The sequence below is a fragment of the Peromyscus eremicus genome, chromosome 14 (genome assembly GCF_949786415.1).
Source record: "Peromyscus eremicus chromosome 14, PerEre_H2_v1, whole genome shotgun sequence".
NCBI classification, from domain to species: Eukaryota; Metazoa; Chordata; class Mammalia; order Rodentia; family Cricetidae; genus Peromyscus; species Peromyscus eremicus.
The window spans coordinates 16755432-16777136 of NC_081430.1; the positions used below are offsets into that span (position 1 = coordinate 16755432).

General features: G+C 37.4%; 1 long non-coding RNA gene across 1 annotated transcript; it reads left to right on the forward strand.

Moving 5' to 3' along the window:
• The first annotated feature begins 1419 nt into the window (after positions 1 to 1419).
• Positions 1420 to 21143, forward strand: LOC131924472 (uncharacterized). The gene is made up of 4 exons (XR_009382917.1): positions 1420 to 1510; positions 9734 to 9908; positions 19098 to 19202; positions 20240 to 21143. It is a non-coding gene; the product is annotated as an uncharacterized LOC131924472 (long non-coding RNA).
• Positions 21144 to 21705: the final 562 nt, after the last annotated feature.

Consider the following 21705-nt stretch of genomic DNA (forward strand, 5'->3'; position numbering starts at 1 on the left):
TTGTGTGTATGTACCATATTTTCTTTACCCATTCTTCATTTGAAGGGCATCTGGATTGTTTCTAGGTTCTGGCTATTACAAATAATGCTGCTATGAACATAGTTGAGCATTTGCCCTTATGGTATGACTGAGCATTCCTTGGGTATATGCCCAAGAGTGGTATAGCTGGGTCTTGAGGGAGGTTGATTCCCAATTTTTTAAGAAAACGCCATATTGATTTTCCAAAGTGGCTGTACAAGTTTGCATTCCCACCAACAATGTAGGAGTGTTCTCCTTGCTCCACATCCTCTCCAACATAAGCTGTCTTCAGTGTTTTTGATCTTAGCCATTCTGACAGGTGTAAGATGGTATCTCAGAGTCATTTTGATTTGCATTTCCCTGATGATTAAGGATGTTGAGCAATTCCTTAAATGTCTGTCAGCCATTTGAGCTTCTTCTGTTGAGAATTCTCTGTTTAGATCTATATTGGACTGTTGGGTATTTTTGATGTATAATTTCTTGAGTTCTTTATATATCAGAGGATATCAGCCCTCTGTCAGATGTGGGGTTGATAAAGATCTTTTCCTATTCTGTAGGCTGTCGTTTTGTCTTATTGACTGCATCCTTTGCCCTACAAAAGCTTCTCAGTTTCAGGAGGCCCCATTTATTAATTGTTTCTCTCAGTGTCTGTGCTACTGGTGTTATATTTAGGAAGTGATCTCCGATGCCAATGCATTCAAGACTACTTCCTACTTTCTCTTCTATCAGGTTCAGAGAAACTGGATCTATGTTGAGGTCTTTGATTCACTTGGACTTAAGTTTTGTGCATGGTGACAGATATGGATCTATTTGCAGTCTTCTACATGTTGACATCCAGTTATGCCAGCACCATTTGTTGAAGATGCTTTCTTTTTTCCACTGTACAGTTTTGGCTAACTTTTTTCATATGTGGAACAGATAGTGTTGTTTTGGTTCAAGGCATTCTGGGAGCCAAGAAAAAGGTCTGTTTCTCTCTGCACACAAAGCACAACTTCTTTTAGCTCCATGAGAAGGGGCAGCTTTGAGACAGAGGGAAAGAATACCCCTGAAGTACACACAAATGATCCTGTGGAATCAATGTCAGGACTGCTGGAAAAGAGGCAATTTCTGCATTGAGAGGTGTCTGTGACCACTGGCAGATCTCTCTCAGCAACAGCCAGGGGCAGTCTTGTAAAGGGGTACAGAGGTCACTATGGGAACTCTTCTAAGTAAATGAAAGCATCATTGTTAGGAGGAGGAATACAGCTATTTCATCTTGAATACTTATAAATAGGTGCTGAAAGAGGGGTGCAATATTAACATAGAATCGCAATTTGTTTTTCTCATGATCCCAATCCAGGTTTTCCTAGCCTTAGATTTCCCTAAGCTTTTCCTTGAATAAAATCTAAGCTAATCTTTCAGATCAAAAATATTTTTTATCCATCCCTTCCCAAGTATAATTTTCAAGATGCAGTTGAAATACTTCTCTGGGAACATGCTTCTAACTTACTTGGTGAGTATAATCCATGCAAACAGATCTTTCATAGTCTGCCAGAATGCTGACAGCTCCCTGATGTAAACTTAGTGTTTTGTACCCTTGCTAAGAAGAATATTCTGTCTCACATTTGTGTATCTAGGCTAATCATTATTTCTTTTACCTTAAAATTCTACCTCTTTAATAAAAATTCTTCATGTCTTGGGAATGCTGAGAACCAGATTTTGTGTTAACTAGGTTTGGTTCCTCATGGGCTATGCCCCAGTATGTAAGTTTTACATGTTCAATCACTGTTGTGGTTTGAACGTCAGAGGTCTCCCATAGACACTTATGTTTGAATACTTGATCTCCAGCCTGTGCTGCTATTGTGGAAATTTGTGGAAACTTTAGGAGATGGAGTATCACAGGATGAAGTAGATCCAGGGGTGGGACTTGAGTGTTACACTCTGCCTCACTTCCTGTCTGTCCATCCTCTGTTTCCTGAATGTGGATCTAATGTGAACAAATTCCTGTGGTCTTACTTCCATGACTTCCGGAACAAGCCCTTCCTTCTTTCTTCAAGTATTTGGTCACAGCAGCAAGAAAAGTAACTAATATAGTGACTCTTCACCTTCCTAGAATTATTTAGAAATATTGGAATATTTTGTCTCTTTATTCTTAGGCTTCCCAAGATTTAGATCTGTCACTTCACTTCTGACAACTATTCTTTAGTAGATATTTATTTTCATTGTGATTCATTGCTTTTATCTTACAAGTTAGTTCGATATTTAAGAAAAAAAGCTTGATAATTAACCAGTTTGGTCAGCGGGGAAATGTATATTTAGCATTCAGGTTTCAAGAGGCACTGCTGAGTTCAAGTGGGTATATATCCTTAGTTGCTGATTATGATTAAGGAATTAGCAAAGATTAACAGCAAACTAAACCCAGAACAATAGAGATAGGACAGGAATAAGTCCCAGAAGCTTACTTCTAAGGAAGCAGAAAGTCTGAGACAACAAGTCTGAAAATCAAAAGCTTCCTCAAAGAACTCAAAGCAACTTAGTTCCTAATTTAGGAACAGCGAGATGGCTCAGTAGGTGATGGTGCTTGACTCCAAGCCTGACCACCTCAGATTAATCACTGAGATCCAAATGGAAGAAAGAGAACTGAGATCTGCAAATTGTTCTCTCACCTCCATACACATGCCTTGGCAAAAAACTCCCAGCCAGCCCCACACAAATAAACATTTAATACTACTGCAGGAACACCTCTAGTCCAGGAAGAAATCATTCATATTCCCTAATTCATTAAATTGTAGGTATTGGTTTTGTAATATGTTTCTTGATTGTACAGAAGTAATTCTAAATCTGAACTCAAAAATTGGGGATAATTAAGAAGTAATATGGATTATATGAGCAAGAGATACTGAGACCATGATTGGAAAAAGCACAGGAACAAATAGCCAAACTAGTGGAAACACGTGAACTGTGAACCAATAGCTGAGGAGCCCCCATGGAACTGGACCAGGCTTTCTGGATAAGTGAGACAGTTGATTAGCTTGAACTGTTTAGGAGACCCCCCAGGCAGTGGGACCAGGACCTGTCCTTGGTGCATGAGCTGGCTTTTTGGAACCTAGGGCCTATGCTGAGACACTTTGCTCAGCCTTGGTGTAGGGGACTTGGAGGAGGGGACAGGACCTGCTTCAACTGAATCTACCAGGCTAGGCTGACTCCCCAGGGGAGACCTTGCCTTGGAGGAGGTGGGAATGGGGGGGGTGACTTGGAGGGGAAGACTCGGGGCTGAGAGGAGGGAGGACAGAGCAATCCATGGCTGATATGTAAAATTAAATTAATTATAAAATAAAAATATTTTAAAAAATAAGTAATATGATAGACAGAAACTTAGAGAGATGAATAATAGAATTGTCATGATTATATTCATTACTGTGACAACACAAAATGTCTGGGCAGTCAGATGATATTGGAAAATGTGTGATAAATATGAAAATAGTTTGTGTTGTTACTACTGCTATGCCAAACTGCTCCAAGACGTCCCAGCAAATACAAAAATAAATAAATGACATAAAATCTAATAAGCAAATTTAACAATGACACTAAATACAAGATAACTACACAAGGAGCTAGAGAGACAGTCCAGCCAGGAAGAATACTTACTATTCTTGCAGTGGACCTAAATTTACTTCACAGCATCCACACAGCACTTCACAACTGTCTGTAACTCCAGTTTAGGGTTTTAATACCCTCTTCTGTCTTCTACAGGCATAACAAACACACATGGTACATATACCTACACTCGAGTACTCATACATATATGTAAAATAAAAGTAAATAAATCTTTTTTTGAAAAGATAATTATACAAGAAGAGCAGCAACAATCAAACAGGAAGGCAAACAAATGCCACATACTAACTCATTCCATTCATCCAGAAATGGTAACTATAAAGTATGCAGAAGATAAACTTTTAGAAAGAAAGAGTGTAGAGGAAACCCAAACATGTGTGGGAGAAATTCAGAATTTATATTTAGAGTCAAGAGGGCAGACATAGAAAGAAAGATGTCAGACAACATGCAGGCATGTTCTGTCAGAGTCTCCAGGAAATAGCTGGAGGGCAGGTGGATAACAGCTATAAGAAGTGGATCTGAGCAAGGCGTTGGTGGCACATGCCTTTAATCCCAGCACTCGGGAGGCAGAGCCAGGCAGATCTCTGTGAGTTCAAGGCCAGCCTGGTCTACAAAGCAAGATCTAGGATAGGCACCAAAACTACACAGAGAAACCCTGTCTCAAAAAAAAAAAAAAAAAAAGTAGATCTGTCTGTTCCAGAATCATCCTTTCAGGTTAAGTTACTTCTACTCTTTCTCACCCCTTTCACTACTGCCCACCACCATCCTCACACCCATAGATCTAGCTCCAGATCTTTTTCAGGTAAGTAGCTTCTTTCTTTTCCCACTCTCTTTACCTGCCTTGGCTGTGGTTATCTCCATACCCAAAAGTCTAGTTGCAGATCCAGGGTCTTGGAACACCCATTATTTGTGAGCTATCATTGTCTTGTGAGATGCTCCTTTCATTGGCTACCTATACTCCCACGCACTACCATCTCTACACCCATAGGCTAAGGTCTAGACCTTTAGTTTAGGAGCCATCTTTACTTGATCTGATTAAACAATTCAGCCACCAGCTTTGCCTCAGCTAACTCCAATCACACAACCCCTGAATTAGCCCAATCTAAAGCAGGACAGCTTCACTTAATTGACACACAATGAAAGAAAGAAGTTCACAAGCCCTGTTCAAATAATACCAAATCTGCTAGTAACTTATCCGACAAAACTACTCATTTGAACCCCATAACACTGAATTTGAAGGAACAATCCCAAATTTTATTGATGAAATTTATTTATTATTTATTAAGAAGTTTAAAGAATATACTTCACTGAACTCCAGGAAAATAACAGTAAATACTGGAGTAATGTCCAAAAAGTGGAGAAATACACAGCTTAATAAAATTATGAAAATAACTTGTGGTTTGAAAACAAAACTCAAGAGAAACATTGATAAGGCTACAGCTGAAATGAAAATGGAATTGAAAAATTCAATTTCCCAACTAGAAAATTCAGGGGAAAGCCTTAAAGTCTGAATTTGTCAACCAGTAGATAGACTATCAGAAGTTGGACATAGAGGCTCTAGGCTAAATAAGCACAGAGTATAGGTTTTTTTTTTTAAGCACAAAAAAAGTAATAAGTCATCAAAAAAAAAACAAGTCTTCAAATTTTAGGCATAGATGAGGAATAATAGTTCCAGGACAATGACATAGACCAGTTAACAACATTATAGAAGAATGCTTCTGTAAACTAAAAACAGATACACCCATAAAGTTACAAGAAGCACAATCAACACCAAATAGACAAGAGCAGAAAAGAAACTCCCCAAAGCATATCATAGTTAAGACACTGAATATACTGTTGAACAAAGAAAAATTATTGAAAGCTTCAAAAGAAAAACACAAGCCACATATAATGAAAAATTCATCAGAATAACAGCAAATTTCTCAGTGGAAACTCTGAAAGCCAAAAGAGCCTGAAGCAATATACTCCAAGTTCTAAAAGACCACAACTGCCAACTAGCATAGTTTTCTACCAACAAAACTATATGTCTTAGCTGAAATAGAAAGAAAAACTTCCCATGACACAAACATCCTTAAAAATAACATATAAAACAACAACAACAAAAAAACAGCAAAACAGAATACTGGAAGTAAAATGAAGAGAGGAATATGTATAGCCAAGAAACTCTAGAAAAAAGAAAGAAAGAAAGAAAGAAAGAAAGAAAGAAAGAAAGAAAGAAAGAAAGAAAGAAAGAAAGGAAGAAAGAAAGAAAGAAAGGAAGGAAGCGAACAAATGGAGCTTTAATAAATAAAATGCAAAGCATCACTAAGAACATAAACAGCAAAAAGCCAACAAAATGTCGGCAATCTACACACACTTTTCAGTGATATCATTAAATATTAATGACTTCAAATTTCCCATCAAAAGACATAGGCTAGTTGATTGGATTAAAAAGTAAATCCTTTTTTTTCTTTTCTACAAGAAAGCTATCTGCCTTAAAGTTAAGGACTACCTTTAAGTGAAAGGATGGGAAAACTATGCCCAAAATTTGGCATGAGGAAGCAAGAAAGTGTGGCCATCCTAATATCTGACAAATTATACTTCAAATTAAAGCTAATCAAAAGAGGTAAAGAAAGGTAATTCATTTTAATCAAAAATCAATTAATCAAGAAAATATTACAACACTAAACCAATATGCACCATCTCTGGTGTACCCAATTTCATTAAAATTTAAAAATCAAAAAATAATAGCGGGGCGGTGGTGGCACACTCCTTTAATCTCAGGACTCTGGAGGCAGAGGCAGGTGGATCTCTGTGACTTTGAGGCCAGCCTGGACTACAGAGTGTGTTCCAGTAAAGGCACCAAAGCTACACAGAGAAACCTGTCTCAAATAAATAAATAAATAAATAAATAAATAAATAAATAAATAAAAAAAAATAAAAAATAATATGTACATAAATACATAACTGACTTAATGATGCAATGCCAGAATTCTGGAGAAAAAAAAGAAAACTACAACCAAACCCAAAGAAGGCAAGAAATAATGTTTAAAAAGCAAAAATTAATGAAATAGAAAGGACATACAAAGATTCAATGAATTCAAATCCAAACTCAATAAATACAAAGAGCTGGTTTTTTTTTTTAAGAATACAACCAAGACCGAAAGACCTTAGACTCAATTAAACCAAAAGAAAGAAAGAGATAAACTACCCACACTAACAGAGTTAGAAATGAAGAGGGAAACAACAGATACCAAAAAAGTTTAGAACAGCATGAGGGAATGCTTTTTTAACCTGTAGTCTGAGAAGTTGGAAAAATCTAAAAGAACTGGATGAGTATTTTTTGATTCAGCAAAAGTGCCAAAATTAAACTAAGAAGAGATCAAAAACCCTGATGACAAAGGAGGAGACTGAAGTAGCATATAAATGGTTTCTGACTAAAATGTCCTTATAGTAGTATAGATTCACAACAGAAATACTTTTAAAGTCCTTAGCAGACTTTAAAATAACTACAACCAATACTTCTTAAATTAATCCAAAAATTAGAAATAGATGCACTACTCACAAATTCATTCTATAATGCCATTATTACTGTAACACCCAACCAAAACAGGTAAAAATAACAATAATAATTGTAATAATAATAATAATTATTATTATTAATATAACCAATATCTCTGTTGAATATAGATGCAAACATAATCAATAAAATATTAGAAAACCAATACAGGCACATATCAAGAAGATTATTCATCATAATTATGTTGGTTTTATACTAGAAACAGGGATAGCTCAACATATGTAATTCACTAATTATTAAAGAAAATCATGTAAGTGTGCTTAAATACAAAAATTAGATGATCATCTCAGTAGGTACAGTAAAAGTCTTTGAAAAAATCTGATGTGCCTTCATGATAAAAGTTCTAGAAAGAGTAGGACTGGGAAAAACATATCATAATCAAGATTATATAGGATAAACAGCCAACACTATCCTAAATTATAGAAAGGGTAAAGTAACCTTATTAAAATCAGGAATGAGACAGGGATGTCCACAATTCCCACTTCTTTTCAGTATAGTGTGGCAAGCACTATCTGAAATGATAAAGCAAGAGAAGAAAATTAAATGGATAGAAATAAGAAAAGAAGTCAAACTATCCCTATTTGCAGACAATATAATATTATGCAAAAAGAGGTCCAAAAATTCTACCAGAAAACTCTAGAAGCAATCAAAAATTTCAACATCATGGCAGGGTACAAAGTTAACTTTCACATCAATAATAAACACATTGGAGAGAGATCCAGTACACATTCCCATTTACAAAAGATCAAAGACAATAAAATATCTTGAAATAAACCTAACTAAAGAGGAAAAAGACCTCTACAATAAAAAACTTCAAACTTCTGAAGTAAGATATACAGAAAGACACTAGAAAGTGGAAAGACATCCCAGGTTTCTGAATTGGTAGAATTAATATTGTGAAAATGAATGTGTTACAAGAAATAATTTACAAATTTAATGCAATCCTAAACAAATTTCCCACAGCATTCTTCACAGAAATAGAAAAAATTCTAACATTTATATGGAACCATAGACTATTCCAGATAGCCAATGCAATCCTGAGCAAAAAGCAGAATGCTGGGGGCAATGCTACTCCAGAATATCATGATATATTATGGAGCTAGAGTAATTAAAAATAATAGTGTGCCATAAAACAGACCAATGGAATAAAATAAAAACCCAAACATTAATACATGAAACAAGTCATCTGACTTTTGACAAAGACACACAAAAAAATACACTAGAGAAAAGACAGCGTCTTCAAAAATAGTTATAGGAAAACTGAATATCCACATGCAGAAGAATGAAATTAGACCCATATTTATCACCCTGCATACACACAAAGTGGATCAAAGACCTCACTTGGAAATCTGGAACACTAAAATTGTTAGAAGAAAATATTGACAGAAACCCACAAGATACAGATGTAGGAAAATATTTTCTGATTACAACTTCATTTATCCAGAAATTAAGGGCAATAATTAATAAGTGGAACTTTGTTAAAACTAGAAGATACCTATACAGTTAAGGAGACAGTTAATCCACTGAAGAAAAATGAGAGAGAATCTTTACTAGCTATACATCTGTCATGTATACATCTAAAATATACAAAGAATTCAAAAAACATAGAGTCAAGGAAACAAAGCATCCAATTAAAAAATGGGGCCAGGTGGCGGTGCTGCATACCTTTAATCCCAACACTTGGGAGGCAGAGCCAGGCAGATCTCTGTGAGTTCATGGCCAGCCTGGTCTACAGAGTGAGAGCCAGGGCAGGCACAAAACTACACAGAAAAACCCTGCCTCAAAAAAGAAAAAATGAGGTAGGGATCCAAGCAGAGAGTTCTTAAAAAAAATAAATAAAAATAACTAAGAAACATCACAAAAAGTGTTCATCATCCCTAGTAATAGGGAAATGCAAACTAAAACAACTTTGAGATTTCACCTCATCCCAGTCAGAAATGACCAAGATCAATAAACAAACATCAGTAAATGCTGGCAAGATTGTGGGGAGAGGGTTAGCCTCATTTAGTATTGGTAAGAATGCAAACTAGTGCAGCTACCCTGGAAATCACTATGGAGAATTCTCAAAAAATGAAAAATAAATCAGCCATATGATCCAGCTATGCCACTCTTTGGCATATGACCAAAGGACCCAAAATTCCATCACACAGACACTTGTTTATTGTCCCCCTGTTCACAATAACTAGGAAATGGAAGCAACCCAAATGTCCTCCAAGAGGTGAGTGATAATGACAATGTGGCACATATACACTATGAAATACTATTCAGCTATAAAGAAAAGTGAAATCGGGAAATTTGTATATGGATGGACCTAGAAAAGGTTATATTGAGGTAACTCAGATCCAGAAAGGCAAATAGTTCATGTTTTCTCTTATATGGGGTTCTTAGCTACAAATCTTCAGGTGTGAGTATATAGCAAGAAGTAAGCAGTAACCACAGAAACCAGAAAAGTACAGAAGTACCATGCCATTTGGCTTGGGAGGGAAATAGCAAGATGCAGGTGATATCAAATCTGAGACTAGACCAGGCAACACAGCTCTTATGAAATTACTAATTCCATAGGAATGGCCAACAACAAGAATGAATTAGATGAAATCCTAGTCAAGAAATTCAAAAGAAGGATTATAAGCATGTTCAAGGAAATCAAAGAGGAAAATTAATTACAAGCAAACACCAACAAATAACTACATAAAATAAGGAAGGACTCGAGAGCAGGACAGATTACCATGATTATAAGGTAGTAGATAAATTGAAAATTTCAATGAATGACAGAGTCTAATTAATAAGAAATGATCGATAGACTTTACCAAATTTATGTCACACTATGAAAAGGTAAAATCTACAAATTGTGGAAATAGAAGAAGAGGAGTTTCATGCTAAAGGCAGAGAAAGCATTTTCAACAAAGCCATAGCAGAAAATTTTCTAAAGCTGTAGAGAGAAATGCCCATCCAGGTATAAGAAGCCATTTGAACACATAGGAGAAAAGACAAAAATAGAACCAGCCCATGGGTATATCAGAAGGTCATTAGGAATAATATTACTGCTATATTCCTTTAGTAGAATAAAAGTATTTGGTTTTCTCTTAAGCCCTTGGTTTATCCAGTCTCAGGTTCTTGTCAGGCATGGGTGCCATCTCATGGAATGGGCCTTAAATATAATCAATTTGGTTGGTTCCTCCTGCAATATTTGCAAGCAGGTCTTTGTTGTATGTTACAGGTTTTATAGCTGGATTGATGATTACTTTCTGCTCTGGTAGCATGAAGAGAACCTTCTAGTAATAGGAAGACTAATCAGTAAGCATAAAGTCTCTAGTTAGGCATCAACTCAACTTCCCGGTGTTTGATAAAATATGTAAATATTCTCCTCAGCAATAAGGCCTTACTATCAATTTGTGGAGAGCAACCAATAGCCTTGGCAGCCATCATCAGAGAGGCTTCTTCTTATAGTAGATGGGAGCTGACACAGAGATCCACAATTGGGCAGAGTGCAGAGAGTGAGAGGCTTTCGAGTACTCAGTATTAACTGGGATGTCTTTATCAAACCCCTCACCTATGGCCCATGATTCTATATGGAAAAGGAAGTAGAAAGATTTTTAGAGCCAGAGGGGATAGATGACTCCAAGAAAGCAGTGTCTTACAGATTCAAAAGAACTGATATACATATAAACTCAGCGACTGTGGCAGCACACAGGTTCAAGCCAGGAATCCCAGTGTTGACAGCTAGAAGTGGACATGAGCTTTCACCCCTGACCAAAAAGTTATCTGCAACTGATTATTGGCTGGCAAAGAAAAAATTAGTTTTTCCAATGGAATCTCACTGAGTATATTACACACACTTCAGGATAGGTTACATGCCCAGGAGCAGTTTGCCAACACAAAATGAACTCAACGATACTTTCACAGACTTTTCGTCTCTGGTTGCTTTATTTGGATGATTTTTCTATCATAATGGTCTTTTCACTGTCCATTTTTGTTTCCATTTTTGTCTTTTTCTAATATGTCTTTATTGTTGTTCTTGTTTATTTAAACAAAGAGAAAAGGATGTGTAGTTGAAGTTGGGGGAGATGGGGAGGATCTAAGAGGAGCTGAGGGATAGTAAAAGCATCAGTATATATTAGAAGAAAAAATATTTTTCAATAAAAAGAAACTAGCAATGTCACATTATAGTCAAAACATTAAATGTACAGAATAAAGGAAGCACATCAAAAGCTAGAAGAGAAAAAACCAAGTCACACATAAAGCAGACTAATGAGAATTACATCAGTTTTCTCTAAAGAAGCTTTGCAAACCAAGAGGAAAAAATTATATAGTTCAAGCTGTGAAAGACAATAATTGCCAACTCAGATTACTATAGCAAGTCATACCCAGATTTATTACTGTATCTGTCATAATTACAGGGGAAAGAAAAACTTTCCACAATAAAGTGTACTAAAGTAATTTATGATCTCTAAACCATATCTACAGATGATAGTATGAACTGAAGAAAAGATAATCATATCTGTGTTATAAGAGAGTAAATAATACAGAAGGGGGTTCTCCTCTCAGGTCTTTGACCTCTCCAGTTATGGGTTTACAGTACTAGTCACTAATTTCCTCTTATTATGTGGGCCTCATTAGACAATTGTATACTTATCATTATGTCCACAGATTAAGTATAGCTTTAGCCTCTCTCATCAATGAAACTCCCTTTTGCAATACATTGAGACAATTACAAAGACCCACAACTGGTCAAAATTCAGAGGAAGTAGCTCTGGGGTGACTAATCTTAACTGATGCATGCACAGTGCAATCCATACACCTAAGGCTCAGAAAAAAAAAATCACCAAAAAGAGAGACAAAAGGATTATGAGATCCAGAAACCCAGAAAATCTACTGTTAGATAGTGTCCCCAGATGTAACAGGGAGAATGAATAATTTCTCAAAAAACCTTAGCAATATGATTGCCTGAATAAGATAGGCATAATAACAACAGTTATTGACAGACCAAGATGGACAGGAAAAATTCTACATGATCCCATGCCTAGATGAAGAGACACACATACTCAATGGCTGATGAGAGAGGAAGAATCAGTTTCCTCAGGGACTAATATAGGATGTCTGATCCCAATTGGTCAGCCCTAGAGATAGATACATCTGAGAAGGATAAATTGACTCAGGTATGTGTGTGTGTGTGTGTGTGTGTGTGTGTGTGTGTGTGTGTGTGTGTATAAAACAACTAAAGAAGAAGAGGTCATGCTTTGAAGGAGGGAGGCACAGAAGGAGTTGAAAGGGGTGCAAGTATGGTTTAGATGTAGCACTCATGTATGAAGTTCTCAAAAATAAAAATAAAAATAGTTTTAGAAATAATAAAAATTAATTAATTATTTAGAAAAGCAATGCTAGGACAATAACAAGAAAATACCAAACACTACAAAATCAACAAAATTACCAGATTAAAATATTTATCTTTCAGAAATAATTCTGACTATCGAGGTCTTAATTCCTTAGTGACAAGGCACATACTAGAAAATTGAATTAAAAAAAAAAGAAAAGAAAAGAAAACAGGACCCATTTTATTTGTTGCCTTCCAGAAGTATACCTCTACACCAAAGATGGATATGTCTTTGAGTAAGAGGATGGAAAAGATTCTAAGCACAACCTAGGAAACAAGCGTTACTGTTCTAATAGCTAATAAATCATCAAGTCATAACCAATCAGATAAATGTATGCCATATTGATCAATTAGAGAAACAATCCATCGAGAGGATACTAAAATTCTGAACTTACATGCACTTATGATAATGCACTTATACATGAACTTACATGAGTCAATGAGTTCAGTTTTATTTAAAAAAAAAAAAAACACATGTAAAGATGCAGCATACAGCAGTAATGGCTAACTTCAATATCCCACAACTGTGAATAGGAAAGTAATTCTAACAAGAACAGAGAAACATCTGACTTCAAGGACATCATAAATCAAGTGGACCTAACCAACATCTACAGAGCATTCCATATAAACACTGCATAATTCCTCAGCAGCCTAAGGAACTTTCTCAAAAATAGATAATGTAATGGACACAAAGCAAGTCTTGATGAATATGGGAAAACTGAAATAATTTGTTGTGTTATTTCTGCCAAGAATGGAAGAAACTGGAAATAATCAAGAGAAAACACACAATATACCTAAATTCATGGTAATTAAAAATATACTATATTATTTGATTATTAGGTCATCAAAGAAATCAAAAGCAAATTTAAAACTCCTAAAACCAAATGAATAAAAGTACAACATAACTAAACCTATGGGAAATAATGAAAGCTATCCTAAATGACAACAATGGGACCCTCCATTTAAAAATCAGAGAAATCTCCAATACATAGCAATGTGCTGGTTCAAGCTACAAGATAGAGCTATAGTAGTAAAAGCAGCATGGTCCAGGAATAAAACAGACATGAAGATCAATGAAATAAAATAGGGGAGCCATTTATACAGCCCTGTAACTACAGCGACCTGATTTTGAGACAGATGCCAAAAAAATACACATAAGAGAAAAACAACTTTTTCAAATAATGATGCTTGAAAAATAGATCTCCACATGCAGAAGAATGAAACTAGATTCTTACATCTCACCATGTTAAAAAGTTGACTCAAAATGTATAACCTTACTGTAAGACCTCAAACTCTTGAAAAAGTCCCAGGAAAATATAGGGCTGACATTTCAAGACACAGGCAAAACAAGATCTTCCTGAATAGGATTCATTCCAGTTGCTTAGGAAATAGCACCAACCATTCCCACATGGAACTTCATGGAATTTAAAGACCTGTCTTCAGCAAAGGAAACAGCCTTTCAAGTGAAGTTTATATAATGAGAAAAATCTCTGGGAGGCAGAGATTCATCCAGATCTCTGAGTTCAAGGCCACACTGGGAACAGAGCCAGGCGTGGTGGTGCATGCCTTTAAATTCTAACACTAGCCAATCGAAATGTATATAACTATTGAATTAAATTTATCATACCTAGTAGAATGAAAGATTAACTAACTGTGGTAGCTACTTTTGCTGCCAGGGTCTCCACTGTGCTAGCTGTAGTAACCAATTATGAAATGGTAATCCCAGAAACAGTAGCAGTGGTGGCTGCCACTGCTATAACAGCAACAACGGCAGCAGCGATGTCAAATTCTCTTCTGGAGCGTGTAGACATCCACTGGCATGGATACAACTCCAGGAACACAAACCACTAAGGCCTATTTTTCTTGATCCCAGCACGACTTAAGCTGGCAGCTCTGCAAAAGAACAACTAAGAACCATAAAGAAAAAAACAGGCAGCTCATAAGGAGCAGAACTAATGGTCTCATAATGGCTACATTCAGGCTCACAAATTTTAAGGTATCTTCAAAGGGGGCTAAATGAATTTCAGGAGGCCAATAAATGTTGCACAGAGCCACTCCTGAAAAGTAGGTACTACACCAGCTTGAAGAGGATTGTGAAAATGAAAAGGCTTAGCTGGCATGCTACTGTTAACAAATGGAGGTCAGTGACCTTCAGGGTTATCCTTAATCTCTAAGGTGTCTGAGTGACTCATTCTCAAACATACTTGAAAAAGCAGTTACCATACATTACTTTCTGGAGAATCCAACCGCATGGCTACAGTTCCTAGGCTTACGTTAATGTTTGCCAAAGCTGGCCATATCGGGCTCTCAATCCCCATTGGCATCAGAAGGGGAGAGTTTTTCATGAAGGCCCAATAGGTCTCTGCCATGCTGGGCAGGCATCTCCATGACTGGTAAGGTGACCTGCTGATGTCCCACGCAACCTAAATCAGAAGCTCATTTTTTAGTAAAAGGGGGGACCTGTAGGGCCCTGGCCCCCGTTTTGGTAACTGTTTCTTTGCTTGCTGACCTTGACCTTGATATCCTCCCTATGCTAATTCCCTGCCAGGTTCCACCCTCCTGAATGCTTAAGGGAAGTTCCTTGTCTATGTAACCTGCATATTGAGCGTTAACAGCTTAGATGCAAGATTCTAAATCATGATAGTGAACTTCTGCCCTCCAGGGTTCTCCCACTGTGCTGTAAGCCTGTGTTTAAGACCTCCTCCCTCCTTCAATAAACGGCATTCAGCATAAAAAAAAAAAAAAAAAAAAAAGCCAAATTACAACGCAGTAACCAAACTTCATGGGAGAATCTGTAACAGCCAGCCAGACCTCCTCCAAGAATATAGAAAGCATTCAACATTATGTAAAACCCTATAACAATGCAGGATTTTTTTGAAGCTGTGATACTGTGTCTGTCTAAAACACCTGATGGTCTAATAAAGAACTGAATGGCCAAAAAAAAAAAAAAAATCTAACACTAGTTAACCCTGGAGGTCTGGAGGTCTGCACAGACAGATAGGAAGTGACAGAGCTGGGCAGAAAGAGGAAGTGATGTTGCTGGGTAGAGAGAGGGCATAGAAAGGATATAGGCGTGAGTGTACAGGAAGTAGCCCTCTCTTTGGCTGAGGATTTCTAGCGGTAAGAATGTGCCTGGCTTCTTTCTGCTTCCCTGATCTCTCAATTTTTAACCCCAATAGATGGCTCCGGGTTTTTTTTTTTTATTAATAAGACCATTTAGCAGTTTGTCTTACATATACGTGTGTGTGTGTGTGTGTGTGTGTGTGTGTGTGTGTGTGTGTGTATGTGTGTGTGTATGTGTGTATATGTATATATGTATGTGTATATGTATGTATGTATGTGTGTGTGTGTATGTATGTGTGTGTGTATGTATGTGTGTGTGTATGTGTGTGTGTATTGTATACATGTAACAGCAAAAGAAAAGAACAAAAGAGAAAATAAATCAACCACATGACTCAGTCATTCCACTCTGGTATTTAACCACAGGGCTACAAGTCAACATATCACAGAGATACTTCCACATCAGTGTTTAATGCAGCACAGTAGGTAAGTTATGGGAACAGCCTAGATGGCCATCAAGAAAAAAAATGGACAAAAAAAATGTGGCATATATACACAACAGAATGTTTTCTAGCATACAGAAGAACATTTGCATGAAAATAGACACAACTGTAGAGAATCATGTTCAACAAATTAGTAAGTCTCAGAAAAACCAATACCATTTTTTCTCTTGTTTGTGATTCTGTTGTTCAAATCTTATATGGTCTTATTAATAGAAAACCCTGAGCCAGATATTGGGGTAAAACCTGAAAGATCAGAGAAGCAGAGCAAGCCACAGCCAACCTCACCTCACCAACTCCTCAACCGATTCTGAAAGACTCTGAGTCCTCACCCAAAAGGCCTCAGACGAAAAGAGCCTTTGCTTCCTGTCTCCTCACACCTATATACCTTTCTCTGCCCAACATTTCACTTCCTGTATCAACCTCTCTAGTGCTGGGATTAAAGACATGTGTGTTTTCCAAGCAAAGGCATGAGATCTTAAGTGCTGGGATTAAAGGAGTGTGCCACTACTGCCTGGCCTTTATGTTTAATCTAGTGGCTTGCTGTGTTCTCTGACCTTTGGGTATATTTTATTAGGTTACACAGTATATCACCACACGATTCCTAGGTTTTATATAGAGATAGGTAGGTTTTATATAGCCATCTAGCTGTCATCCCTTATGACATGAAAGTAAAAATAGACTGTATTGGTTACTTACCACGCTGTGTTAAAATTCCTGGCAATAGTAATTTAAGGAAGAAAGAGTTTTGTTTGGCTTGCAGTTCCAGAAGATGTGGTCTATTGTGGCAACACAATATGGCAACCACAGTAAGAGGTGGTTGCTTACATAGTGTCCACACTCAGGAAACAAAGAATGATGAACATTAATGCTCAGCTTGCTTTCTCTTTTTATTTTGTCTAGAATCCCAGAAAATGGGTAAGTTGTCAGCTCTATCTAGAGTAGATATTTCTGCTTCAAATAACCAAATCTAGATAACCTCTCATGGATATGGACAGAAATTTGTTTTTATGATATGTCTAAAATCCCAAGGTTGAAAAATGGAAATTAATCATTACATAAACTGTAGCATGATTCTTAAAAGGTCTTATTAATGAAAACAAACCTGGAGCAGGGTATTGGGGTGAATGCTGGAAGATCAGAGAAGCAGAACAAGCCACAGCCACCTCACCTTGCCAGTTCCTCAGCTGATCCTATTTCCTCAGACTGGAAGCCTCTGTACCCTCATCTGAATGGATCTCAGCTGAACTGTTGCTCAGAAGCCTAAAAGCTTAACAGCTCTAGTTCCTGGTCCTCGTGCCTTAAATACCTTCCTGCTTTCTGCCATCATTTCCTGGGATTAAAGGCTTACTTCCTGGGATTAAAGGCATGAGTCACCTTGCCTGGTTGTTTCCAGCATGGCTTTAAACTCACAGAGATCCGGATGGATCTCTGCCTCCCAAGTGATAGGATTAAAGGTGTGAGTGCCACCATTTTCTGGCCTCTATATCTAGTGGCTGTTCTGTTCTCTGACCCCAGATAAGTTTATTAGGGTGCATGGTATATTGGGGAACACATTATCACCACAATAAACTCTCCAGGGAAACAAAAGAAACTAACAGGAGAAGAAAGGGGTAAGAAAAGATAGGATTCTAGGGTATGGGGTGAAAATGCTCCAAGTATATTACATACTTGAATAAACTGTTCTTACATAGCCCAGGATCATGTGCAATGAATACACAATATGTAAAATATAGATATAAATGAAATTGTCACACACTATCATAAAGGTGCAATTATTTTTTCAAGTTAATTTCTAAATTTAAAATAAACCAACTACAATTTTCTAAAAGGAATTCCTAAACTTCTGAAGGTCACAGAGAAACCAAGGAAATTTGAAAAATAAGCTTAGAGACAATTTAGGAGTTATTCCACAGTGTTTAAGAACAAGGTGTTATTGCCTTAGCTGTAAACAAATAGGACAATGGACAGAAACGCACTGTCCCCACACAAAGTACACTTGGTTGAATAGTGTTTCTCAGTTTTATGCCTACCTATAATCTCACAATTCTACCTTACTGGAAAATAAGGGTATAGAAATATTTAATATAAGGATACAGTAGATTAGGATGGTCCCAAATACAAATATAGTTCCTAGAAAGAGGACATATGAAGACCTGGAGAGAATGATACATGATGATGGAGGCATGGATCAAAGCACTGCATCCTCACACTAGGAATGCCAAGGCTACCACTAGAGATGACAAAGAGACAAGTAAGGAAGGCTCTTCCCCTGGATCCTTCAGAGAGAGCATGGCCCAACAGGCAGCCTGACTAAAGACTGCTGTCCCCCTAAACAGTAAGATAATACAATTCTGTTTTAAAGCATGTAGCTTGTGGTCATTTGTGTTGGGAAGCTCTAGGAAACTAAAATAGAAACAAACACCCATACTAAAGGTTTATTCAAATCTACCACATGGCATAGTTCCAGAGGATTCACTGTTCTACTCTGTGGCCTCCTGGATTGTGCAGTTCACCTGAAATGGCAGAATTGTGCTGCTGGACTTGTGAAGCCCTCTTTATGTAGATGAAAGGGGGAAAATAATGAACTTTCTAGTGGATTGTTCTGGAATTAAGGAAACTGGGAGGTAAGCAGCGTGCAGGCTTACCTTAGCAAGAAGTATGGGTCAGGAGAAGGAGGTCAGGTAAACATGTCCGTCTTAGACACATTCATTTGCATAAGTTAACTATTTGGTCACTCTGCTTACCCATATGTTCCATAGATAGATTAAAAATTAGCTTGAAAGCTTAATGTGAAGAGTGGATGCAGGAAAGAGGTAAATGGGTGAAATGTTTCTTCCCTGCTTCCAGGTATCAATGAGAGTGACATGGATGCTAGGTCCATGTTTTTCTTCCTTTAAGCAACAGGGACAAGTCTGTGCTGGTGTACTGCACTAACTCACTGGGCAGAAACAAATTCCCCTTTCTGACTCAGCTTATTTTTTTCCCCTCTCAGAAACAGTGAATTTGAAAAGAGATTAAAAACCTTTGGCCGGAAGAAAGAGGCAGACTATAGAGAAAATTGTGGGGATACAGTTTCCACCAAAATATCCATTAAGAGGTAGGTGAGAAAGTTCCTGTGGCTGTGCATTGAAGCTAGTCACTTATTTAGGGGACTGAGTCACTGGAGATCACCCTTCGTCGTTAATAACCTTCCGCTAAAGAGCCAAATGGGACACTCAGTAGGGTCAATTGCAGACTCAATGACAAGAATTAACGCTCAGAGCTCTTTAATGAGATCTGCGCTATTCCTTGTGGTTCAAGGGACACCGCACTTAATAGCATGCAGCCTCAAGTGCCAATCCCCTTGCAAAAGCACAGTGAATCATTCCCCGGGCTGCATAAACAATGCTTTGTGGAAGGTAGCACTACCCTCCTTTTATCATGCCGGGACATACTTAAAATGCAGTCAGGATCCACCCGGCATTTACGGTTCTTTACGCATTTCATTCTAAAACTTGAAAATGACCAGCGGTCATTTGCTAATACATGAATGTGAGGATGAAAGTCACCCATGAGGAGAGGACAATGGGAACGGTCATGAGAACTGCATGTCCAAGCATGGAACCATAATGAAAATAGCATATCCAAGCATGTTGTCTAGCTATCGACCAAATACAAGAGTGCTCAACACATATTAAGGAAAGCAATGTACAAAGATGAGAAAATGTTAAATACTTGAAGTATAAAACCATTTACCATTTCTATAAGTAAAAGAAGCAAACAATGTGCATGCTATTTATAAATAGTACAGTTCCCATCCCAGGATGGAACTAACTTCACTGAGCTCTTTGAATAAAAGAGACATTTAAATATGTCTATTTTATACACAAAAAAATATAGTACTTCAGAACAACCCAGCAATATTTACACTCTTATTTGAAAAATGGAAAAAAGTGTCTTGTAGACATCTTTGTACATATTACTTCCATTTTGCAAAAGCAATCCTCCATTTTGAAATCCATTTTCACCCTCCCCAGTCACTCTCCAATTCAGCACAGAGACTCATATGGTTCTTCTGTCAACTGTCTCAGAATTCTTGGTGGCATATAGTTTTTAAACATCCTATCTCCTAGGAAACCTGTTTCTTCCTCACAGGCTGGAGGGGCTGAAGAAAAGTGTGAAGATGAAGTCACATCCCAGAATGAGGTGGCCACTGGTGATAGATCGATTCCAACAAAAATCATTATCAATGTCACCAACCCCCAGATGCCTCTCAAAATCTCTGCCACACTAGAGATTAGTTGAAAACACTACTGTTTCCCTCAGGAATGCCAGCAGTCATATTAGAAATGAGGATTTTAAACTTGAATTCCATGGCTTAAAGTCATCGGAAAAATCTTCAGCCAGGTAGCCCAGCCAACAATATCCAGGTAGTTGACAGGGAAACAAAAGATGTTCGCTAGGCAATGTTTTTAGGTTATTTAAGAGTGTGATGGAATTGCCTTTTCTGGAGCTTTGAAACATATGTTGTAACCTAGGATGTGGTAAAAGCCTGAACTGCACTGATAAGATATAAACCACCCCAAACCTGGCTCAAAGTTATGCATTCTGCACTTAGCTAGGTAAAGACGCTAGGCAATAACATGTAACTGCTTGGGGAGGGTCCAGCAGTTGTAGAACTTACATATTGGTTCTTCCATGGCTCTGGCTCTTTTGTACTCTTTCAGTCCACTCCTACCTTTATTTCTGTTATGCCACCAGTCTCCCATCTTAGAAAGACAGGCATCCTTGAGATGATTGGCCTGGAGAGACACCGTTGAATGCAGTCAGCCTTCACTATAGAGTGAACCTAGACCATCACAGTATCCAAATACAGGAATGTTATTATTATTTCCATGAAGATAAGGGAACTGAGACATAGAGAAATAACCTGGTCAAGGATATGCAGTGACTTAAGTGGCAAAGGTGAGGAGTCAACCTTGGGAGAATTACCTGGATATTATTTTCTTATTATTATAGAACCATGTTCTACTGTCTCACTTTAGCAAGACTTCCCCAAATTTTTAGATAGGGAAACTCAGGGAAGGTAGAAGCTCTCCTAGTTTCATCCTTTCTTAAAATTCTGTAATTATCTTCTTTATTAAAAAAAAATTTAAAGTAGTGTTTTTATTAATTCTTGGAAAGCTTCATACAGGCATACAATGTACTTTGATAACATTCACTCACAGAGCTCTCCCAACTCCTCCCAGGTTCCCCTTTCACCTCCTTACCTCTCTCCCAATCTTATACCTCCTTTGTGGTGTATATGTCATACATGTCACTGAGTCTGACTAGTACTGCCCATATATTTATGGGTATGGGGCCATACACTGGAGTTTAGCCCAACTACAAGGAACCATACCCTTAAAGAAAATTGACCCTTCTTCCCCAAAAAGCCACGAACTCTCAATACCTCCTCAACTAGTAGTGGGAGCTTGTAATCCCCACCCTCTTCATGCTAAACTAAGACTTGTTTGATCTTGTGCAGATCTTAATGAAGGCAACCAGAGCCTTCTGGTTGTAACAGTGTCCCTCATATGTGAAGTCCTTTCCTAAGAGAAAAGACACTATGTGCAGAAGCC